The sequence below is a fragment of the Oncorhynchus gorbuscha genome, linkage group LG02 (genome assembly GCF_021184085.1).
Source record: "Oncorhynchus gorbuscha isolate QuinsamMale2020 ecotype Even-year linkage group LG02, OgorEven_v1.0, whole genome shotgun sequence".
Classification (NCBI taxonomy): Eukaryota; Metazoa; Chordata; class Actinopteri; order Salmoniformes; family Salmonidae; genus Oncorhynchus; species Oncorhynchus gorbuscha.
This window is the reverse complement of record NC_060174.1, coordinates 56,410,392-56,433,014: the sequence shown is the minus strand read 5'-3', so window position 1 is coordinate 56,433,014 and position 22,623 is coordinate 56,410,392. Positions and strand designations below refer to the sequence as shown.

Here is a 22,623-nt window from a genome sequence, read left to right as displayed (position 1 = left end):
TACAAAGTATTGACTCAGGGGTGTGAATACGTATGATAAATGAGATATTTCTGTAATTCATTTTCGATACATTTGCTAAAACAACAATATGTTTTTACTTTGTCACTATGGGGTATTGTTATTTAATGGGTTAGAAAAAAAGAAGAATGTAATACATTTTGAATTCTGTCTGTAACACAACATGTAACAGCCTGACCTGTTGAATAAGTCAAAGGGTATGACTACTTTCTAAAGGCACTGTATAGGGAATAGGGTGCCATTTGGGACACAGCCTGAGAATCAGCCAGTCAGTTAGTTAAAAACTTCTTATGACTGCAGGGGCATTATTGAGTAGCTTGGATGAAAGGTGCCCAGAGTAAACGGTCTGCTACTCAGTCCCAGTTGCTAATATGTTCATACTATTATTAGTATTGGATAGAAAACACTCTTAGGTTTCTAAAACTGTTTGGATGATGTCTGTGAGTATAACATAACTCATATGCAGGCAAAAACCTGAGAAGAAATCCAAACAGGAAGTGAGAAATCTGAGGTTGGTCGATTTTCAACCCATCCCCTATTGAATTAATTAACAGTAGGATATGGATGAAGTTGCACTTCCTAGGGCTTCCACTAGATGTTGAATGAGGCTTCTACTGTGATGTGGGGCTGAATAAGAGCTTACTGGCAGAGAGCCAGGTCCTGGTCATGCGCATTTCACATGATATAGCGACCTGTGTTCCATGGCTTCTCTACAAACAAAACAATTCTCCTGTTGGAACATTAGTGAAGATTTATGACAAAAACATCCTAAAGATTGATTCTATACTTTGTTTGAAATGTTTCGACGACCTATAATATAACTTTTTGAAGTTTTTGTCCGACATTATGCCTGACCTACACGAGCGTTTGGATATGTGTACCTAACGCCCTAACAAAAGTAGCTACTTGGACATAAATAATGGACATTATCGAACAAATGAAGCATTTATTGAGGAACTGCGATTCCTGGGAGTGCATTCTGATGAAGAACATCAAATGTAAGGGAATATTTATAATGTAATTTCTGATTTCTGTTGACTCGAACATGGCGGAAAATGTTATTTGTTTTCTGAGTGCATTTCAGATTATTGCATGGTTTGCTTTTTCCGTAAAGTAGGGAGAGGTATATCTATATTTTCATGTCTAATGTCACGTTCTGACCTTAGTTCCTTTATTATGTCTTTGTGTTAGTTTGGTCAGGGTGTGAGTTGGGGTGGGTAGTCTATGTTCTTTTTTCTATGTAGTATTTATGTGTTTGGCCTGGTATGGTTGTCAATCAGATGCAGGTGTCGTTCATTGTCTCTGATTGAGAATCATACTTAGGTAGCCTGTTATCCCCATTTTAGTTGTGGTTGATTGTTTTCTGTCTCTGTGTCTTCACCAGACAGAACTGTTTCGTTTTCGTTCGTTCTCCTTGTTATTTGTTTTTTTTGTGTTCAGTGTTAATAAATCTCAACATGGACACGTACCACGCTGCATATTGGTCCGATCCTTCATACTCCTCGTCAGAGGAAGACGAATCTCGTTACATCTAACACTTGAATTTACATTGACATTTATGAGTATTTCTGTAAAATGATGTGGCTCTCTGCAATACCACTGGATGTTTTTGAACTAGTGAACATAACTATAAAATATATATTTTTAATTATATAAATATGAACTTTATCAAACATGAAGTCCTATGAGTGTCATCTGATGAAGATCAAAGGTTAGTGATTAATTTGATCTCTATTTGTGCTTTTGTGACTCCTCTCTTTGGCTGGAAAAATGGCTGAGTTTTTCTTTGGCTTGGTGGTGACCTAACATAATCGTTTGTGGTGCTTTCGCTGTAAAGCCTATTTGAAATCGGACACTGTGGTGGGCTTAACAACAAGATTACTTTTAAAACGGTATAAAATACATGTATGTTTGAGGAATTTGGCGCCCTGTACTTTCACTGGCTGTTGTCATATCGATCCCGTTAACGGGATTGCAGCCCAAAGAAGATTTAATACCAGACACTGTATCCATTGTTAGAGTGTGGACACCAATGCTATGATTTTATATTCTGAAAGTGACAGTGTTCTGTTGGTATTCCAGTAGTAAATGCCTGTTCACATCTACTTTATCATGTTTAAACGTGCACTTTAGTTCAGGTTTTACGCTTTATAACTTGTTATAAGAATATATGAGCCTTTATAATGTCTCATAAGGCTGATCATATCTTTGCCCTATGTTTGTGTAGCGACATTCAAATGGACTCAAAATGGCTAGTATTTAATCCGGATCTTCAATTTCTCCTCTGTGCTAGTTAATGTACGACAATATATATGCCATTTTGCATAACCAATACCCACAATAGCCTATCTATGCCCTTTTGCCATTCACTTCAAACACAGTGAAGTTAAAGAGTGACCCAGCCTGTTACTGAGAGTGTGGTCCCTCACTGTGAAAGAGTAAACAGAGTTTACACCTCTATTGCACAGAGCAACACAACTCAAGGACCATGGAGTCTGCATCCCTGATACCACCCTATTCCCTATGTTGCGTACTACTTTTGACCAGAGCCCATTTGGGCCAAGCCTACTTACTTCTTTGTTTCCTCATAGGGTTAATGTGATCAATCAATAATGTCTGAAACAGTCAACTCACCCCAGGTTCTGATGACCGTAGAGTGGAGGAAAACCCAACAGAACTAACTGATCTGGTGGACTTCCCCAAAAATAGTATTTTGACCTTATTGTGTGTGACAAACGTGGACCTCTGTCCTCTCTGAGCCCTGTGCATCAAACACCAGACAGCTGCTATCATGTAGCTGCTATCACACACACATACCTACATGCACACACAACACACACACTTCCATTTTGGTAGTTTCTTCTACTCAAGATCCTGACACTTTCTCTCTGTATTGAAATGTTCTGGTTTGGGGTTAGGCAAGTAGAGAGGAAAGGGATAAGTAAACACAGAGTAAAACACAAGGGAATGCGGTTGGGGGTATCACCTATGCCACAGGGAATGTCAGTGTCATGATCTTCTGAGATAATGAAAAAGATCAGCCTGGATACCTGCTTACCTTGCTTCCCCATCTGTAGTAGATTTGTGATATTAGGGACATGCCTGAAAAGAAAACACTTCCATCACCCCAGCCGCACCTCTCTAAATAATCAGTGACCCAAATTGCATTTAATTTATCGTAGTCTTTCACCTGTGAGAAAAGTTATCATTACCTTGTGTTTAGAAGATACAATCTAATTCAAACTGAAATAAAGGAGTTAAAGGGGCGTGACTTGCAGGCTGAGTGTCCGCCCCAGAGGGCTGAATAACGTGTGGATGACTCCAGAGCTTTGCAGCGTGTGGTTCGTTTAGTGAGTTAGGAAAAAAACTGTTTGCATTCCAATCTCTCTCTCGTCTGGAAGACAGCATGACCAAATTGGGGCTATAGTCATCTTCGGCTCTGGAATTTATTTGTTGAAGACTGAAGTCTAAGGCTTGTTGTTATTTTCTTGGACACATCTCCTACTTGGCTATTTTCTTAGAATATTTATTTCGTTTTTTTCTGCTCTAATTTTAGTGCATAATTCTATTATCTGACATATTTTGTGGAGAGAGCACCAGAAAGCTCGCGCAGAGGTGTTGGACTAAACTGCAGTTTTGAGGTAAGAACAGTCAATGTCTCTCTTTAGTCGATCTCAATAGAACAACAAAACTATTTTGACCTGTGGAATTTGAACCGAATCCAAATGTGTTCCTTGAAAAGTAATCATAGAGAGCAACATGAAGTGATGGAGAAAACTGTTATGTAAACAATGTTATCCCATATCTTCTAATCTTGCTACGGGGTTCTGTGGTATGACGTTGCAATATTGATAAAACATTGTACTATGCTATTCATGTCTTATTAACTGTATATGTTGTGCGCAATGTTTTGATTTGGAAATGGTTTGGACTAGCCTAATGGTCTAATGCAGCTGTCGACTATTGTTCTAGTTTGCTCAAGTATAGGTGTTTTTTCTGACCGTCGTATGCACACTTTATTACACCACCACAACATTTGTTCAATCATTTTAACAAGCAAAAGACTATCTGCTGAATTAAATGTCAGTATTGCGCAAAGGAAATCTTTGCTACATATTGGAACGTTGGATTCATAAATGTATCCAATTTCTCCGGCGTCGAGCAGCGTGCATTGTTCAAGAATGTATCAGTATTAACTCAGATGAGTGGACATCATTAACGTTAGGTGTGGACGTGGAGTCAAAAACGGAATTATAAAAATGCCTGTTGAACTTTCAACAATCCATTTTTCTTTAGCCTATACCTAGCCTCATTTTTCAATATATAAACCGTATTGTCAGTGGAGTGCATAAGTTATATTGAACATCATATATCCTACTTTAACACTGTAGAATAAACTAATGATAGGATACATTCATTTCGTATGACCAAAACATTTATGATGCTACCATTTATCTTGCAAGACACATTTAATCTCTGGTATGAGGGACACCGTTGAAATATTTACCAATTAGCTTGCCTTTGAGAGAGCAGACAGCCGGCCGATATTGGAGAGTTGAGAGTGAAAGCCGATGTTTGCCAGTCAATCAGTACATCAGTCTTCAAGGCGGCATCTTTCCCACACGAAGTGACAGCGTAACGCGCGCGGCCCAGAGGGTTCGGTCATAATGTGGGCCTGTCGCCCACGACGCACGTGGTAACAGATGGGAACGTCTGGAGCTGTCTCAGTTGGAGGCACCTTGGCTTAAAGGCAGGAGTTTACTGACAATTAACATTAATCTAAGACTAGCACACATTGGAGGGAGCCCTTTGATATTAGATGTAAACTGGAGTACAGTATGATAGCAGAGAGGTTTGAAACCTCTATATAGACTCCAGCCACCCAAGTCAAAGACTGTTCTCTCTGCTACAGCAAAGCAAGCAGAGACCCTGAACATCTTCTAGCCACAAGCCATAAGACGCTAAATAGTTAGTGCAATGTAGATAGTTAAATAGTTAACCATAGCTACTTGGACTAACTAATTTGACTCATCACATATGCTGCCTCTACTTTTTATTATCTATCCTGTTGCCTATCCTGTTGCCACTTTATACTTAGCTATATGTACAGTGCCTTGCCACAGTATTCATCCCCCTTGACGTTTTTCCTATTTTGTTGCATTACAACCTGTAATTTAACTGGATTTCTTATTTGGATTTCATGTAATGGACATGCATAAAATAGTCCAAATTGTGAAGTGAAATGAAACTGAAAAGTGGTGCGTGCATATGTATTCACCCCCTTTGCTATGAAGCCCCTAAATAAGATCTAGTGAAACCAATTACCTTCAGAAGTCACATAATTAGTTAAATAAAGTCCACCTGTGTGCAATCTAAGTGTCACATGATCTCAGTGTCCTGTTCTGAAAGGCTCCAGAGTCTGTAACCACTAAGCAAGGGGCGCCACCAAGTAAGCTGCACCATGAAGACCAAGGAGCACCAAACAGGTCAGGGACAAAGTTGTGGAGAAGTACAGATCAGGTTTGGGTTATAAAAAACGTTTAAAAAACTTTGAACATCCCACAGAGCACCATTAAATCCATGATTAAAAAATTGAAAGAATATGGCACCACAACAAACCTGCCAAGAGAGGGACACCCACCAAAACTCACTGTCCATGCAAGGAGGCATTAATCAGAGAGGCAACAAAGAGACCAAAGATAACCCTGAAGGAACTGCAAAGCTCCACAGCAGAGATTAGAGTATCTGTCCATAGGACCACTTTAAGCCGTACACTCCACAGAGCTGGGCTTTACGGAAGAGTGGCCAGAAAAAAGCCATTGCTTAAGAAACAGGCCCCTTTTTTCTTCACTTCCTGTCTGAATGACATGCCCAAAGTTAATTTTCTGTAGCTCAGGCTCTGAAGCCATGATATGCATATAATTGGTACCATTGGAAAGAAAACACTTTGCAGTTTGTAGAAATGTTAAAATAATGTAGGAGAATATAACACAGTAGATACGGCAGGAGAAAATACAAATACAAATCTACTGTAATTGTTGTTTTTTTGAGAGACCATCCTCTTAGAAATGCAAGAGTAAGGTCATATTGAAAATTTGCTCCCTGGATGAAATTCCTATGGCTTTCACGGGGTGTCAGCAGTCTATTTTCAAGGTTTCATGCCTGTAACTTCAAAAATGAATAAGAAGTATCAGTTTTAGTAGTGGTCTTGTAAATTCATATTTGCGCAAGCCGTGAAGACATTACGTACGTTTCCTATTGAACATACCTCTTTCCGTAAGAAATATTATAGTTTGATTACATTTTAGGGTGTCTGAGGAGTAAATGGAAACATATTTTGACTTTTTGAAATTTTCTGATTCTTTCTCTGGACGTGTGGACTCCTCAAATCGATGCCGACGTTTTGGGATATAAAGAAGGATTTTATCTAACAAAACGACACTACATGTTATAGCTGGGACCCTTTGGATGACAAATCAGAGGACGATTTTCAAAAAGTAAGTGAATATTTAATTGATATTTGTGAATGTATGAAACCTGTGCCAGTGGAAAAATATTTTGACGTGGGGAGCCGTCCTCAAACAATTGCATGGCATGGTTTCGCTGTAAAAGTTACTGTAAATCGGACAGTGCACTTAGATTATCAGCCAATATATGATACTTATATGTACTTAAATGTTTAAAATCCATATTTATGATTATTTATTTGAATTGCGCGCCCTCCAGTTTCACCAGAAGTTGCCCCGCTCGTGGGACTCCTATATAAAAAATAAGAAAACACATTTGGTGTTTGCCAAAAGGTGTGTGGGAGACTCTTACAAACATATGGTAGAAGGTACTCTGATCAGATGAGACTAAAACTGAGCTTTTTGGCCATCGAGGAAAACGCTCTCAACACCTCAAGAACAACATCCCCACAGTGAAGCATGGTGGTGGCAGCATCATGCTGTGGGGATGTTTTTCTTCGGCAGGGACTGGGAAACTGCTCAGAATTGAAGGAATGATGGATGACGATAAATTCAGGGATATTCTTGAGGGAAACCTGTTTGTCTTCCAGAGATTTGAGACTGGTACCGAGGTTCACCTTCCAGCAGGACAATGACCCTAAGCATACTGCTAAAGCAACACTCGAGTGGTTTAATAAGGGAAATATTGAAATGTATTGGAATGGCCTAGTCAAACTGTCTTGTCCTGCATTGCATATAACCAATGCAGTGCCTGTTAATTTATCATCGAATCACAGCCTACTTTGCCAAGCGGCTGATGATTTAACAAAAGCGCATTCGCGAAAAAAGCACAATCGTTGCATGTATGTACCTAACCATGAACACCAATTACTTTTAAAAAACCAATACACAAGTATATATTTTTAAACCTGCATATTTAGTTAAAAGAACTTCATGTTAGCAGGCAATATTAACTAGGGAAATTGTGTCACTTCTCTTTCGTTCAGTGCAAGCAGAGTTGGGGTATATGCAGTAGTTGGGAACTGTGTGAAGACTATTTTTGACCGACTTTTACATAATTATGACATAACATTGACGGTTGTGCAATATTATATTTAGACTTATGGATGCCACCCGTTCGATAAAATAGGGCACGGTGATGTATTTCACTGAAAGAATAAACATTTTGTTTTCGAAATGATAGTTTCCAGATTTGACCATATTGATGATTTAAGGCTCGTATTTCTGTGTGTTTATTACATTATAATTAAGTCTATGATTTGATATTTGATAGAGCAGTCTGACTGAGCGGTGGTAGGCAGCAGCAGGCTTTTAAGCATCCATTCAAACAGCACTTTCCTGCATTTGCCAGCAGCTCTTCGCAATGTTTCAAGCACAGCGCTGTTTATGACTTCAAGCCCATTAACTCCAGAGATTAGTCTGGCAATACTATAGTGCCTAAAAGAACATCCAATAGTCGCTCTATGAAATACCAATGGTATAGAGAGAAATAGTCCTATAATAACTACAACCTAAAACTTCTTACCTGGGAATATTGAAGACTCACGTGAAAAGGAACCACCAACTTTCATATGTTCTCATGTTCTGAGCAAGGAACTTAAACGTTAGCTTTTTTACATGGCACATATTGCACTTTTACTTTCTTCTTCAACACTGTTTTTGCAATATTTAAACCAGATTGAACATGTTTCATTATTTATTTGAGACTAAATTGATTTTATTGATGTATTATATTAAGTTTAAAAAAGTATTCATCCAGTATTGTTGTAATTGTCATTCACACACACACACACACACACACACACACACACACACACACACACACACACACACACACACACACACACACACACACACACACACACACACACACACACACACACACACACACACACACACACACACACACACACACACACACACACACACAGCAAATCAGGTTTCAATTAGACCGGTGTGTGAAGAGATTGATTCCGGTGGACTCATTACAGTAACACAGCTCTCTGGTCAGGTGTGTGTGCCAGTGCTGGACTGCTCAGCCTCTTGTAAGTCCGATTCACTTATTCAGGTTTTCTGTCTCTCTGAGGCCAGTCTAGCTAGCAATACTCTCCAGACCGCAGGGTGAGGCCAAATGAGGTTAGAAAGACAATAGACTAGGTTATAGATAGTCTTTCAGAACCAGCTGACTAAGGATTGGAATCCTCTCACATCATGATTAATGGACAACACAAGAAACGTACACCAGCAGTATATACAACAGTACATGGCAAACTAAACTCAGGCTCAGTCAGTTGTGTAGCTATAATGTTAATTTATTCAGTGCGTGCCTATCATGGGGTCAGTGTAGCGACAGAAATAAAATATATTCTATTACCTTTATTTCTATGAGTGTAGCGCTCCATCCACATTGTAGGGTGAGAACAAAACAAGGAAAGAACAGTTCACTGGCTCTGAATAGCTGTGAGTGACTCAGATCACATCCCCTATGATGATTAAATGTGTTGGGCTAGGATCATGTACATACCCACATTTGTTATCTCACTTTCCCTCTTTTACTTTCTCCTTCTTTCTTTCCCAAATATCTGGGAGATTTTTGAGTGCTTTTTGAGGGGTGAGACATACACACATACACTGCAAAGTGTAAACAGAGTATTTTGTTCCTTGTGTGTGTTGCGGCTGGGTAGGAGAGCATTTGCCTTGTTAAAGAAAGAAAAAATAGTAGTGTGATGATGGTAGAACAGCTGCCAACATGGATGACTGAACACACAAACTCTTACCACCGCCTAAAGCTTTTCTTCTCTTAACTTTCTTCACATGAGTGTTGTTGGAAAATTATTTTGCTGCCCAGATACAGAAGTTATGTCCACAGGATATAAAAATGCTAATGTCAACACAGTTCACAAACCCTACAATTTACACAGTCATATGCGTCAGAGAGTAGCAAAAGTGCATTCAGTTTTCTCAACGGACCTTCTAATTGTATTTATTTTATTTGTATTTATTTAACTTTTATTTAACTCAGCAAGTCAGTTAAGAACAAATTCTTATTTACAATGACGGCCTACCTAATATAGCAGTGGACCCTGTAAGATAGCAGGAGAGAGATATGTGACAAAACATCTCATTTCCACCTAACAAGCCTGCTTTGATTTTGCCTGCACTACAGGGATGAACTGGATTTTTGCCATCAGTGATACCATTATACTTGTGAAACAGGGAAAAGGCACTGTGCCGATGTGTGTTCCCTATCCAACCTAGACAAATCCATTTATGGGTAGGAGATATTAACGTGTTAAATGCCCATGGCAATAATAATAAGAATTTGGTGGATGCTTATTTTTGTCCTGGAGCAATTAGGGTTAAGTGCCTTGCTCAAGGGCACATCGACCTATTTTTCACTTTGTGGGTTTGAAGGTTTCAAACTAGGAAATTCTCAGTTACTGGGCCAACCCTCTACCAATCCCTTCCTGTTGTAGCTGATGAGGGAAGGGGTGACAGTGGTGTGCTGCGCTAGCTGGCCTGGTTTAGTATCACTCATAAAAGAGCTCAAATTAAAGATGCACTCTGCAGTAATCGCTCCGCCACTTCTTGGTTGCTAAAATTCGAAATGTTATACTAATTTAACTCTAATTGACAAAACAAGCAAGTATAGTGTAGAGAATCATTGTACCACCTAACTGCTGTGAAATGTCTTTTCCAAAACGAAAAATATTGTATTTTCAGCTGTTAGAAGCAAGTGTACAAAACAAACTACAAAACCGAAAGTAAAAAATAAAAAAACGAAACTTAAAAATGGGAATCATAGAAATAGTGCACATAATTTACTTTCAATGAGAATGATATATCTATAACGCATATACATTTTGTTTGGTGGCTCAAAAAGTTACACATTGTAGCTTTAATCAATCTGCGGAGGTTCCCCATGGAGGGTGTAAAAGTCTCTCTCTCTCTCTCTCTCTCTCTCTCTCTCTCTCTCTCTCTCTCTCTCTCTCTCTCTCTCTCTCTCTCTCTCTCTCTCTCTCTCTCTCTCATAACTGCTGATGTGGCTGTCCGCTTGGACATCAGTGTCTGATCGCTGCATGGCCCCATTTTCACAGCCCTAATCACACCACATGATTCATACTAATACACCATACCCACTACCTTTCTCTTCTTTCTTTCGCTCCCTCTCTCACTTCTATCTCTCCCCTTCTCTCTCTCTCTTCTGGCCAGTCGTTTGATTGCTGTATGGCCCTAAACAGACCAAATGATTAATACTGCACCATCCCCTTTCCCACTACCTTTCTCCTTCTTTTTCTCTCTCCTTTACATCTCTCCATCTCTTTTCTATCTTCCTTACCCATTCTCTCTCTCTCTCTCTCTCTCTCTCTCTCTCTCTCTCTCTCTCTCTCTCTCTCTCTCATAACTGCTGATGTGGCTGTCCGCTTGGACATCAGTGTCTGATCGCTGCATGGCCCCATTTTCACAGCCCTAATCACACCACATGATTCATACTAATACACCATACCCACTACCTTTCTCTTCTTTCTTTCGCTCCCTCTCTCACTTCTATCTCTCCCCTTCTCTCTCTCTCTTCTGGCCAGTCGTTTGATTGCTGTATGGCCCTAAACAGACCAAATGATTAATACGAATGCACCATCCCCTTTCCCACTACCTTTCTCCTTCTTTTTCTCTCTCCTTTACATCTCTCCATCTCTTTTCTATCTTCCTTACCCATTCTCTCTCTCTCTCTCTCTCTCTCTCTCTCTCTCTCTCTCTCTCTCTCTCTCTCTCTCTCTCTCTCTCTCTCTCTCTCTCTCTCTCTCTCTCTCTCTCTCTCTCTCTCTCTCTCTCTCTCATAACTGCTGATGTGGCTGTCCGCTTGGACATCAGTGTCTGATCGCTGCATGGCCCCATTTTCACAGCCCTAATCACACCACATGATTCATACTAATACACCATACCCACTACCTTTCTCTTCTTTCTTTCGCTCCCTCTCTCACTTCTATCTCTCCCCTTCTCTCTCTCTCTTCTGGCCAGTCGTTTGATTGCTGTATGGCCCTAAACAGACCAAATGATTAATACGAATGCACCATCCCCTTTCCCACTACCTTTCTCCTTCTTTTTCTCTCTCCTTTACATCTCTCCATCTCTTTTCTATCTTCCTTACCCATTCTTCTCTCTCTCTCTCATCTCTCTCTCTCTCTCTCTCTCTCTCTCTCTCTCTCTCTCTCTCTCTCTCTCTCTCTCTCTCTCTCTCTCTCTCTCTCTCTCTCTCTCTCTCTCTCTCTCTCTCTCTCTCTCTCTCTCTCTCTCTCTCTCTCTCTCTCTCCTCTGCTGTCATCCAGCCTAAGGGCACACATCAGTATCGAGGGGGCAGGCAGGAAGGGGAAATCAGGCCCGGTGGGTAATCTCTGTGTACTTTGCTTCCCGGTATCGTATCAGCCCCACTGCTCTTCACTCCGGCACCATCCACCATGCTGCAGTTCACCCACATATGCACACCACACAGGCATGTGCACACACTCACACACTCACACACACCGTCCTCTGAGAGCTCGGAACTAAATGTGTATCTATATGTTGGCTCAATGTGAAAATTGCTTTTTTGATCGCTGGAGGACCCTTCATTTAATGTGTGAGATGTAGGAGAGCAGAGTAGCCTGTAATGGGTTCCCTATCTTTGTTGTCGAAAGACACCAGGAAAATGACATTTGCTTTCCAGTGTTGAAGCAGAAATAATTTACACAGGTGAGAAAAGGAGAGGAAAGGTGTGTACTTTTCCGGCACCTTGTATAAAAGGGAATAGATGTATGTTTCTGGGGTTTTCACACACAATAGATGCATTGGAATTGCACCGGTGTTCTTGCAATTGATTTGATGTTCAAAGACATAGTGGGATTTTGTAGTCTTGCTATTTCTTTCAGCTAAAGGTCACGTCATGCGGAAATTGCTTTCATTGCTGCCCAGTTCTTAAAACAATAACGCTGCCCAGTTTTAAAAACAATAACCAGTTCTTAGAACAGCCTATAGAGAACAATGGATGTTTATGTCTGCTTTTTAAATGTGTGAGGTTCGCTATGAATATGACTCCCATGAGCATCATAAAAAAATATAGACTAGGTTATAAAAACATACTGTCCAGCAGGGATCATCAAATACAATGAAAAAATATATGAACGCAACATGCAGCAATTTCAAATATTTTACTGAGTTACAGTTCATAAGAGGAAATCAGTCAATGGAAATACATTCATTAGGTCCTAATCTTTTGATGTCACATGACTGGGAATACAGATATGTAGTATACAGTACCTTAAAAAAAGGTAGTGGCGTGGATCAGAAAACCAGTAAGTATCTGGTGACCACCATTTTCCTCATGCAGAGCAACACATCTCCTTTGCATAGAATTGATCAGGCTGTTGATTGTGGTCTGTGGAATGTTGTCCCACTCCTCTGGATATTGGTGGAAACTGGAACACGATGTCGTACACATCGATCCAGAGCATCCCAAACACGCTCAACGGTTGACATGTCTGGTGAGTATGCAGGCCATGAAAGAAATGGGACAGTTTCAGCTTCCAGGAATTGTGTACAGATCCTTGTGACATGGGGCTGTGCATAATCATGCTGAAACATGAGGTGATGACAATGGGCCTTAACATCTCTCTGGTAAGAAGAAGGGCGGGGGTGTATGCCTTATGATTCGTGGTGTGATCATAACAACATACAGGAACTCAAGTCCTTTTGTTCAACTTACCTAGAATTCCTTACAATCAAATGCTATTCTCTTCGATTATAATCACAGCCGTGTATATCCCCCACCAAGCAGACACCTCGACGGCCCTGAAAGAACTTCATTGAACTCTATGTAAAACTGGAAACAACATAGCCTGAGGCTGAATGTATTGTAGCTGGGGATTTTAACAAGGCTAATCTGAAAACAAGGCTCCCTAAATATTATCAGCATATCGAATGTCCGACCCGGGCTGGCAACACCCTGGATCATCGCTACTCTAATTTCCGTGATGCATACCAAGCTCTCCTTCGCCCTCCTTTCGGCAAATCTGACCTCCACTCCTTTCTGACGAGCCGCCCCGGGTGGTGAAGGTAGGAAACATCATCTCCACCCCACTGATCCTCAACACTGGGGCCCCACAAGGGTGTGTTCTCAGCCCTCTCCTGTACTCCCTGTTCACCCATGATTGTATGGCCAAGCACGCCTCCAACTCAGTCATCAAGTTTGCAGACGACACTACAGTGGTAGGCTTGTGTTACCAACAACGGCGAGACGGCCTACAGGGAGGAGGTGAGGACCCTCGGAGTGTGGTGACAGGAAAATAACCTCACACTCAACGTCAACAAAACAAAGGAGATGATCGCCTTTTCAGCGGAATGTTGTCCGCTAGCAAAACTCCTGCCCTAGAAAGGTTAATTTATCATCGAATCACAGCCTACTTCGCCAAACGGGTGATTTAACAAGCTCATTTGCGAACCTGCATATTTAGTTAATATTGCCTGCGAACATGAATTTCTTTTAACTAGGGAAATTCTGTCACTTCTCTTACGTTCTGTGCAAGCAGAGTCAGGGTATATGCAGCAGTTTGGGCCACCTGGCTCATTGCGAACTGTGTGAAGACTATTTCTTCCTAACAATGACCGTAATTCATTTGCAAGAATTGTGCATAATTATGACATAGCATTGAAGGTTGTGCAATGTAACAGCAATAATTAGACTTAGGGATGACACACGTTCAATAAAAAAATGGCACAGTTCTGTATTTCACTGAAAGAATAAACGTTTTGTTTTCGAAATGATAGTTTATGGATTTGACCATATTAATGACCTAAGGCTCATATTTCTGTGTGTTATTATATTATAATTAAGTCTATGATTTGATAGAGCAGTCTGACTGAGTGGTGGTAGGCGGCAGCAGGCTCGTAAGCATTCATTCAAACAGCACTTTCCTGCATTTGCCAGCAGCTCTTCACTGAGCTTCAAGCATTGCGCTGTTTATGACTTAAATCTATCAACTCCCGAGATTAGGCTGGTAAAACTAAAGTACCTATTAGAACATCCAATGGTCAACGGTATATGAAATACAAATGGCATAGAGAATAATAGTCCTATAATAACTACAACCTAAAACGTCTTACCTGGGAATATTGAAGACCCATGTTAAAAAGGAACCACCAGCTTTCATATGTTCTGAGCAAGGAACTTAAACGTTAAGCTTTTTACATGGCACATATTGCACTTTTGCTTTCTTTTTCAAAACTTTGTTTTGAAATTATTTTACCCAAATTGAACGTTTCATAATTTATTTGAGAATAAATTGATTTTATTTATGTATTATATTAAGTTAAAATAACGTGTTCATTCAGTATTGTTGTAATTTTCATTATTACAAATATATATATAAATATCGGCTGTTTTTTTTGTCCTCCAATAATCGGTATCGCCATTGAAAAATCATAATCGGTCGACCTGTACTTAAAATTCACTCTATCACATTTTCAGTGGGTCAGAAGTTTACATACACCAAGTTGACTGTGCCCTTAAACAGCTTGGAAAATTCCAGAAAATGATGACATGGCTTTCAGAAGCTTCTTATAGGCTAATTAACATCATTTGAGTATATTGGAGGTGTACCTGTAGATGTATTTCAATGTCTGCCTTCAAAATGAGTGCCTCTTTGCTTGACATAATGAGGAAATCAGCCAAGACCTCACAAAAACATTTGTAGACCTCCACAAGTCTGGTTCATCCTTGGGAGCCATGTTGCAAATGCCTGAAGGTACAATGTTCATCTGTACAAACAATAGTACGCAAGTATAAACACAAAGGGACCATGCAGCCGGCATAAAGCTCAGGAAGTAGATGCGTTCTGTCTCCTAGAGATGAACGTACTTTGGTGCGAAAAGTGTAAATAGAGCAGAGAACAACAGCAAAGGACCTTGTGAAGATGCTGGAGGAATCAGGTACAAAAGTATCTGTATCCACAGTAAAACGAGTACTATATCGACATAACCTGAAAGGCCGCTCAGCAAGGAATTAGCCACAGCTCCAAAACCGCCATAAAAACGCCAGACTACGGTTTGCAACTGCACATGGAGACAAAGATCGTACTTTTTGGAGAAATGTCTTCTGGTCTCATGAAACAAAAATAGAACTGTTTGGCCATAATGACCATTGTTATGTTTGGAGGTAAAAGGGGAGGCTGGCAAGCTGAAGAACACCATCCCAACCGTGAAGCATGGGGGTGGCAGCATCATGTTGTTGGGGTGCTTTGCTGCAGGAGGGACTGGTGCATTTCACAAAATAGATGGCATAATGAGGCAAGAAAATGATGTGGATATATTGAAGCAACATCTCAAGACATCAGTCAGGAAGTTAAAGCTTGGTCGCAAATGGGTATTCCATATGGACAATGACCCCAAGCAGACTTCCACAGTTGTGGTAAAATGGCTTAAGGACAACTAGGTCAATGTATTGGAGTGGCCATCACAATGCCATGACCTCAATCCCATGGAAAATTTGTGGGCAGAACTGAAAAAGCATGTGTGAGCAAGACGGCCTGACTCAGTTACACCAGCTCTGTCAGGAGGAATGTGCCACAAAACTTATTGTGTGAAGCTTGTGGATGGCTACCCGAAATGTTTGACCCAAGTTAAACAATTTAAAGGCAATGCTACCAAATACTAATTTAGGGTATGTAAACTTCTGACCCACTGGGAATGTGATGAAAGAAATAAAAGCTGAAATAAATAATTCTCTCTTCTATTATTCTGACATTTCACATAAAGTGGTGATCCTAACTGACCTAAAACAGGGAATTTTTACTAGGTTTAAATGTCAGGAAATGGGAAACTGAAACTGTTTAAATGTATTTGGCTAAGGTGTATGTAAACTTCTAACTTCAACTATATATAGCAAAGGGCACATACAGTGGGGCAAAAAAGTATTTAGTCAGCCACCAATTGTGCAAGTTCTCCGACTTAAAAAGATGAGAGAGGCCTGTAATTTTCATCATAGGTACACTTCAAATATGACAGACAAAATGAGAAAAAAAATAAAGAAAATCACATTGTAGGATTTTTAATGAATTTATTTGCAAATTATGGTGGAAAATAAGTATTTGGTCACAAGCAAGTTTTCTGGCTCTCACAGACCTGTAACTTATTATTTAAGAGGCTCCTCTGTCCTCCACTCGTTACCTGTATTAATGGCACCTGTTTGAACTTGTTATCAGTATAAAAGACACCTGTCCACAACCTCAAACAGTCACACTACAAACTCCACTATGGCCAAGACCAAAGAGCTGTCAAAGGACACCAGAAACAAAATTGTAGACCTACACCAGGCTGGGAAGACTGAATCTTCAATAAATAAGCAGCTTGGTTTGAAGAAATCAACTGTGGGAGCAATTATTAGGAAATGGAAGACATACAAGACCACTGATAATCTCCCTCGATCTGGGGCTCCACGCAAGATCTCACCCCGTGGGATCAAAATGATCACAAGAACGGTGAGCAAAAATCCCAGAACCACACGGGGGGACCTAGTGAATGATCTGCAGAGAGCTGGGACCAAAGTAACAAAGCCTACCATCAGTGACACCCTATGTCGCCAGGGACTCAAATCCTGCAGTGCCAGACATGTCCCCCTGCTTAAGCCAGTGCATGTCCAGGCCCGTCTGAAGTTTGCTAGAGAGCATTTGGATGATCCAGAAGAAGATTGGGAGAATGTCATATGGTCAGATGAAACCAAAATATAACTTTTTAGTAAAAACTCAACTCGTTGTGTTTGGAGGACAAAGAATGCTGAGTTGCATCCAAAGAACACCACACCTACTGTGAAGCATGGGGGTGGAAACATCATGCTTTGGGGCTGTTTTTCTGCAAAGGGACCAGGACAACTGATCCGTGTAAAAGAAAGAATGAATGGGGCCATGTATCATGAGATTTTGGAGGGGAGTTGAAAGTCCGTGTTGCCCAGCAACAGCCCCAAAACATCACTGCTCTAGAGGAGATCTGCATGGACTTTCAGGGTAGCCTCGTGGTTAGAGTGTTGGACTAGTAACCAAAATTTTGCAAGTTCGAATCCCCGAGCTGACAAGGTACAAATCTGTCGTTCTGCCCCTGACCAGGCAGTTAACCCACTGTTCCTAGGCCGTCATTGAAAATAAGAATTTGTTCTTAACTGACTTGCCTAGTAAGATAAAGGTCATTTTTTAAATGGAGGAATGGGACTTACAGAAAGCGTTTGACCTCTGTCATTGCCAACAAAGGTTATATAACCTTTTGTTATTGACCAAATACTTATTTTCTACCATAATTTGCAAATAAATTCATAAAAAATTATACAATGTGATTTTCTGGATTTTATTCCCTCATTTGTCTGTCATAGTTGAAGTGTACCAATGATGACAATTACAGGCTCTCATCTTTTTAAGTGGGAGAACTTGCACAATTGGTGGCTGACTAAATACTTTTTTGCTCCACTGTATGTACCTTGCATTGGGAAAGTACTCAGACGTCTTGACTTTTTCCACACTATTAAATAGTTTCTCCCTCATCAATCTACCCCATAATGACGAAGCAAAAACAGTTTTTCAGATATGTTTGCAAATGTATTAAAATAAACAACTGAAATATCACGTTTACGTAAGTATTCAGACCCTTTACTCAGTACTTTGTTGACGCACCTTTGGTAGCGATTACAGCCAAATCAAATTTATTTATAAAGCCCTTCTTATATCAGCTGATTTCTCAAAGTGCTGTACAGAAACCCAGCCTAAAACCCCAAACAGCAAGCAATGCAGGTGCAGAAGCACGGTGGCTCGGAAAACCTCTCTAGAAAGGCCAGAATCTAGGAAGAAACCTAAGGAGGAACAAGGCTATGAGGGGTGGCCAGTCCTCTTCTGGCTGCGCAGGGTGGACATTATAACAGAGCATGGCCAAGATGTTCAACTGTTCATAGATGACCAGCAGGGTCAAATAATAATAATCACAGTGGTTGTCGAGGTTGCAGCAGGTCAGCACCTCAGGAGTAAATTGCAGTTGGCTTTTCATAGCCAATCATTCAGAGTATCTCTACCGCTCCTGCTGTCTCTAGAGAGTTGAAAAAAGCAGGTCTGGGACAGGTAGGATGTCCGGTGAACAGGTCAGAGTTCCATAGCCGCAGGCAGAACAGTTGAAACTGGAGGAGCAGCACGGCCAGGTGGACTGGGGACAGCATGGAGTCATCAGGCCAGGTAGTCCTGAGACATGGTCCTTGGGCTCAGGTCCTCCGAGTGAGAGAAAGAAAGAGAGAATTAGAGAGAGCATACTTAAATTCACACAGGACACCGGATAAGACAGGAGAAACACTCCAGAAATAGCAGACTGACCCTAGCCTCCCGACACAAACTACTGCAGCATATATACTGGAGTCTGAGACAGGGGAGGTCGGGAGACACTGTGGCCCCATCCGACGATGCCCCCGGCCAGGGCCAAACAGGCAGGATATAACCCCACACACTTTGCCAAAGCACAGCCCCCACGCCACTAGAGGGATATCTTCAACCACCTACTTACCATCCTGAGACAAGGCAGAGTATAGCCCACAAAGATCTCCGCCACGGCACAACCGAAGAGGGGGCGTCAACCCAGACAGGAAGATCACGTCAGTGACTCAACCCACTCAAGTGACGCCTCCCTCCTAGGGACGGCATGGAAGAGCACCAGTAAGCCAGTGACTCAGCCCCTGTAATAGGGTTAGAGGCAGAGAATCCCAGTGGAGAGAGGGGAACTGTCCAGGCAGAGACAGCAAGGGTGGTTCGTTGCTCCAGTGCCTTTCCATTCCAGTGCCTTTCCAGACTACAATAAATCATAGAACCTACTGAAGAGATGAGTCTTCAATACAGACTTCAAGGTTGAGACCGAGTCAGCATCTCTCACATGGGTAGGCAGACCATTCCATAAAAATGGAGCTCAATAAGAGAAACCCCTGCCTCCAGCGGTTTACTTAGAAATTCTAGGGACAGTAAGGAGGCCTGCGTCTTGTTCTTCTTGTAGCATAGGTGTAGGTATGTATGGCAGGACCAAATGGAATGATAGATAAGAGCTAGCCCATCTAATGCTTTGTAGGTTAGCAGTAGAACCTTGAAATCAGCCCTTGCCTTAACAGGAAGCCAGTGTAGAGAGGCTAGTACTGGAGTAATATGATCAAATTGTTTGGTTCTAGTCAAGATTCTAGCAGCCATGTTTAGCAATAACTGAAGTTTATTTTGTGCTTTATTTAGCCTTGATTCTTCTTGGGTATGACGCTACAAGCTTGGCACACCTGTATTCTCCCATTCTTCTCTGCAGATCCTCTCAAGCTCTGCCAGGTTAGATGGGGAGCGACGCTGCACAGCTGTTTAAGATCTCTCCAGAGTTGTTCGATCTGGTTTCATGTCCGGGCTCTGGCTGGGCTACTCAAGGGCATTCAGAGACACACAGCCAAGAGACCGTCTTGGCTGTGTGCTTAGGGTCATTGTCATGTTGGAAGATGAACCTTAGCCCCAGTTTGAGATCCTGTGCTCTCTGGAGCAGGTTTTCATCAAGGATCTCTGTACTTTGCTCTGTTCTTTCCCTCAATCCTGACTAGTCTCCCAGTCCCTGCCGCTGAAAAACATCACCACCACATGAGGCTGTACCACCATGCTTCACTGTAGGGATGGCACCAGTTTTCCTCCAGACGTGACGCTTGGCATTCAGGCCAAAGAGTTCAGTCTTGATTTCATCAAACCAGAGAATCTTGTTTCTCATGGTCAGAGTCCTTTAGGTGCCTTTTGGCAAACTCTAAGCGGGCTGCCATGTGCCTTTTACTGAGGAGTGGCTTCCTACTGGCCATTCTACCATAAAGGCCTGATTAGTGGGGTGCTGTTGTCCTTCTGGAAGATTCTCCCATCTCCACAGAGAAACTCTGAAGCTCTGTAAGAGTGACCATCAGGTCCTTGGTCTCATCCTTGGCCAAGGCCCTTCTCCCCCGATTGCCAGGTCTAGGAAGATTCTTCTATCATTTAAAAATTATGGAAGCCAAAGATTTCTTGGGGCCCTTCCTGTCTCGCAGCTCTACGGATAATTCCTTCGACCTCATGGCTTGGTTTTTGCTCTGACACGCACAGTCAACTGTGGGACCTTATATTGACAGGTGTGTGCCTTTCCAGATCATGTCCAATCAATTTAATTTATTGATTGAATGAACTCCAATCAAGTTGTAGAAACATCTAAAGGAAGATCAATGGAAACAGGATGACCCTGAGCTCAATTTCGAGTCTCATAGCAAAGGGTCTGAATACTTATGTAAATAATTTTTTTTAATACATTTGCAAAAATGTCTAAACTTGTTTAACTTCTTGACGCTACCCATCCCTTTAGTGGGATAATTGTCATCAACAACCGCTGAAATGCATAGCGCCACATTCAAATAATATTACTAAAAATATTTATATTCATGAAATCCCAAGTGCAATATAGCAAAACACATTTTAGCATTTTGTTAATCCACCTGTCATGTCACATTTTGAAAATATGCTTTACAGCGAAAGCAATCCAAGCGTTTGTGTAAGTTTATCGATCACTAGACAAAACGTTATGAACACCTAGCATCAAAGTAGCTTGGTCACGAAAATCAGGAAAGCAATCAAATTAATCGCTTACCTTTGATTTTCGTATGTTTTTCACACACGAGACTCCCTGTTACACTATAAATGTTCCTTTTGTTCCATGAAGATTATTTTATATCCAAAATACCTCAATTTGTTTGGCGCGTTATGTTCAGAAACCACAGGCTTGAGCGATCACGACAACGCAGACGAAAATTCCAAATAGTATACGTAATGTTCACAGAAACATGTCAAACGTTTTTTATAATCCTCAGGTTGTTTTTAAAATATATAATTGATATATCAACCGGCACGGTCTCTTTTTCATTAGGAGAGGGAGAGTCAATGGCTGCCCCACTGTGTTACGCAAGCAAAACTCATGCAAATACCCAGCTATCCACCGATCTTTTTCGCTAATTTTTCAAAATAAAAGCCTGAAACTATGTTTAAAGACTGTTGACACCTTGAGGAAGCGATAAGAAAAGGAATCTGGTTGATATCCCTTTAAATGGAGCAAAGGCAGGCTATGGAACATGGAGCTTTCAAAATAGAAGCCACGTCCTGGTTTGATTTTCCTCAGGTTTCGCCTGCAATATCAGTTCTGTTATACTCACAGACAATATTTTGACAGTTTTGTCAACTTGAGTGTTTTCTATCCTAATATGTCAATTATATGCATATTCTAGCATATGGGCCTGAGAAATAGGCCGTTTACATTGGGAACGTTATTTTTCCAAACATACAAATAGTGCGCCCTAGGTGAAAGAGGTTAAACACTTTCCGTTTCATTTTCTGTATTTATTTATTTCTGTATGTATATGTATTCTTTGTACTACTCTAGGATTAATATTGTTGCTGGTAGGGCTGGGCGATATGGCCAAAATCTCATGTCCCGATATTGTCACACCCTGACCTTAGAGATCCTTTTAATTCTCTATTTGGTAGGTCAGGCTGTGAGTAGGGTAGGAAATCTATGTTTATATTTCTTTGTTTATATTCTTTGTTTATATTCTTTGTTTATATATATATATATAAGAAATCTTATGCTCGAGACCTCCAGTGCGCCTCCATGGCCCAGTGTATCCGGTGCCTGCTCCACTCACCAGGCTTCCAGTGCATCTCCCCAGTCCGGTGAGACCTGTTCCAGTTCCACGTACCAGGCCTCCAGTATGTCTCCCCAGCCTGGTAAGCCCTGTGGCAGCTCCACGCACCAGGCTTCCAGTACGTCTCCTCAGTCCGGTGAGACCTGTTCCGGCCCCACGTACGAAGCCTCTAGTGATGATCCATGGCACGAAGCCTTCAGGGATGATCAATGGCCCGGAGCCTGTAGCGATGATCCATGGCACGGAGCCTGTAGCGATGATCCATGGCACGGAGCCTGTAGCGATGATCCATGGCACGGAGCTTCCAGCGACGATCCCTTGTCAGGAGCCTCCAGCGACGGTCCCCGGTCCGGAGCCTCCAGCGACGGTCCCCAGTCCGGAGCCTCCAGCGACGATCCGCAGCCGGATCATTCCCAGTTCATA

At 41.4% G+C, this 22,623-nt stretch overlaps 1 protein-coding gene across 5 annotated transcripts in view; it reads left to right on the top strand.

Annotated features, from left to right (window-relative positions):
- Nucleotides 1-3,355: 3,355 nt before the first annotated feature.
- LOC124005007 (tetraspanin-18-like) overlaps nucleotides 3,356-22,623 on the top strand; it is a 141,514-nt gene continuing 122,246 nt past the window's right edge. For 3 of the 5 annotated variants that reach the window (XM_046313835.1, XM_046313843.1, XM_046313852.1), the window contains exon 1: nucleotides 3,357-3,659. The gene's annotated coding sequence lies outside the window, so the exon portion shown is untranslated. Of the gene's footprint in view, nucleotides 3,660-22,623 lie in introns of all 5 variants that reach the window. The other 2 variants (XM_046313870.1, XM_046313861.1) reach the window with 2 other exon arrangements.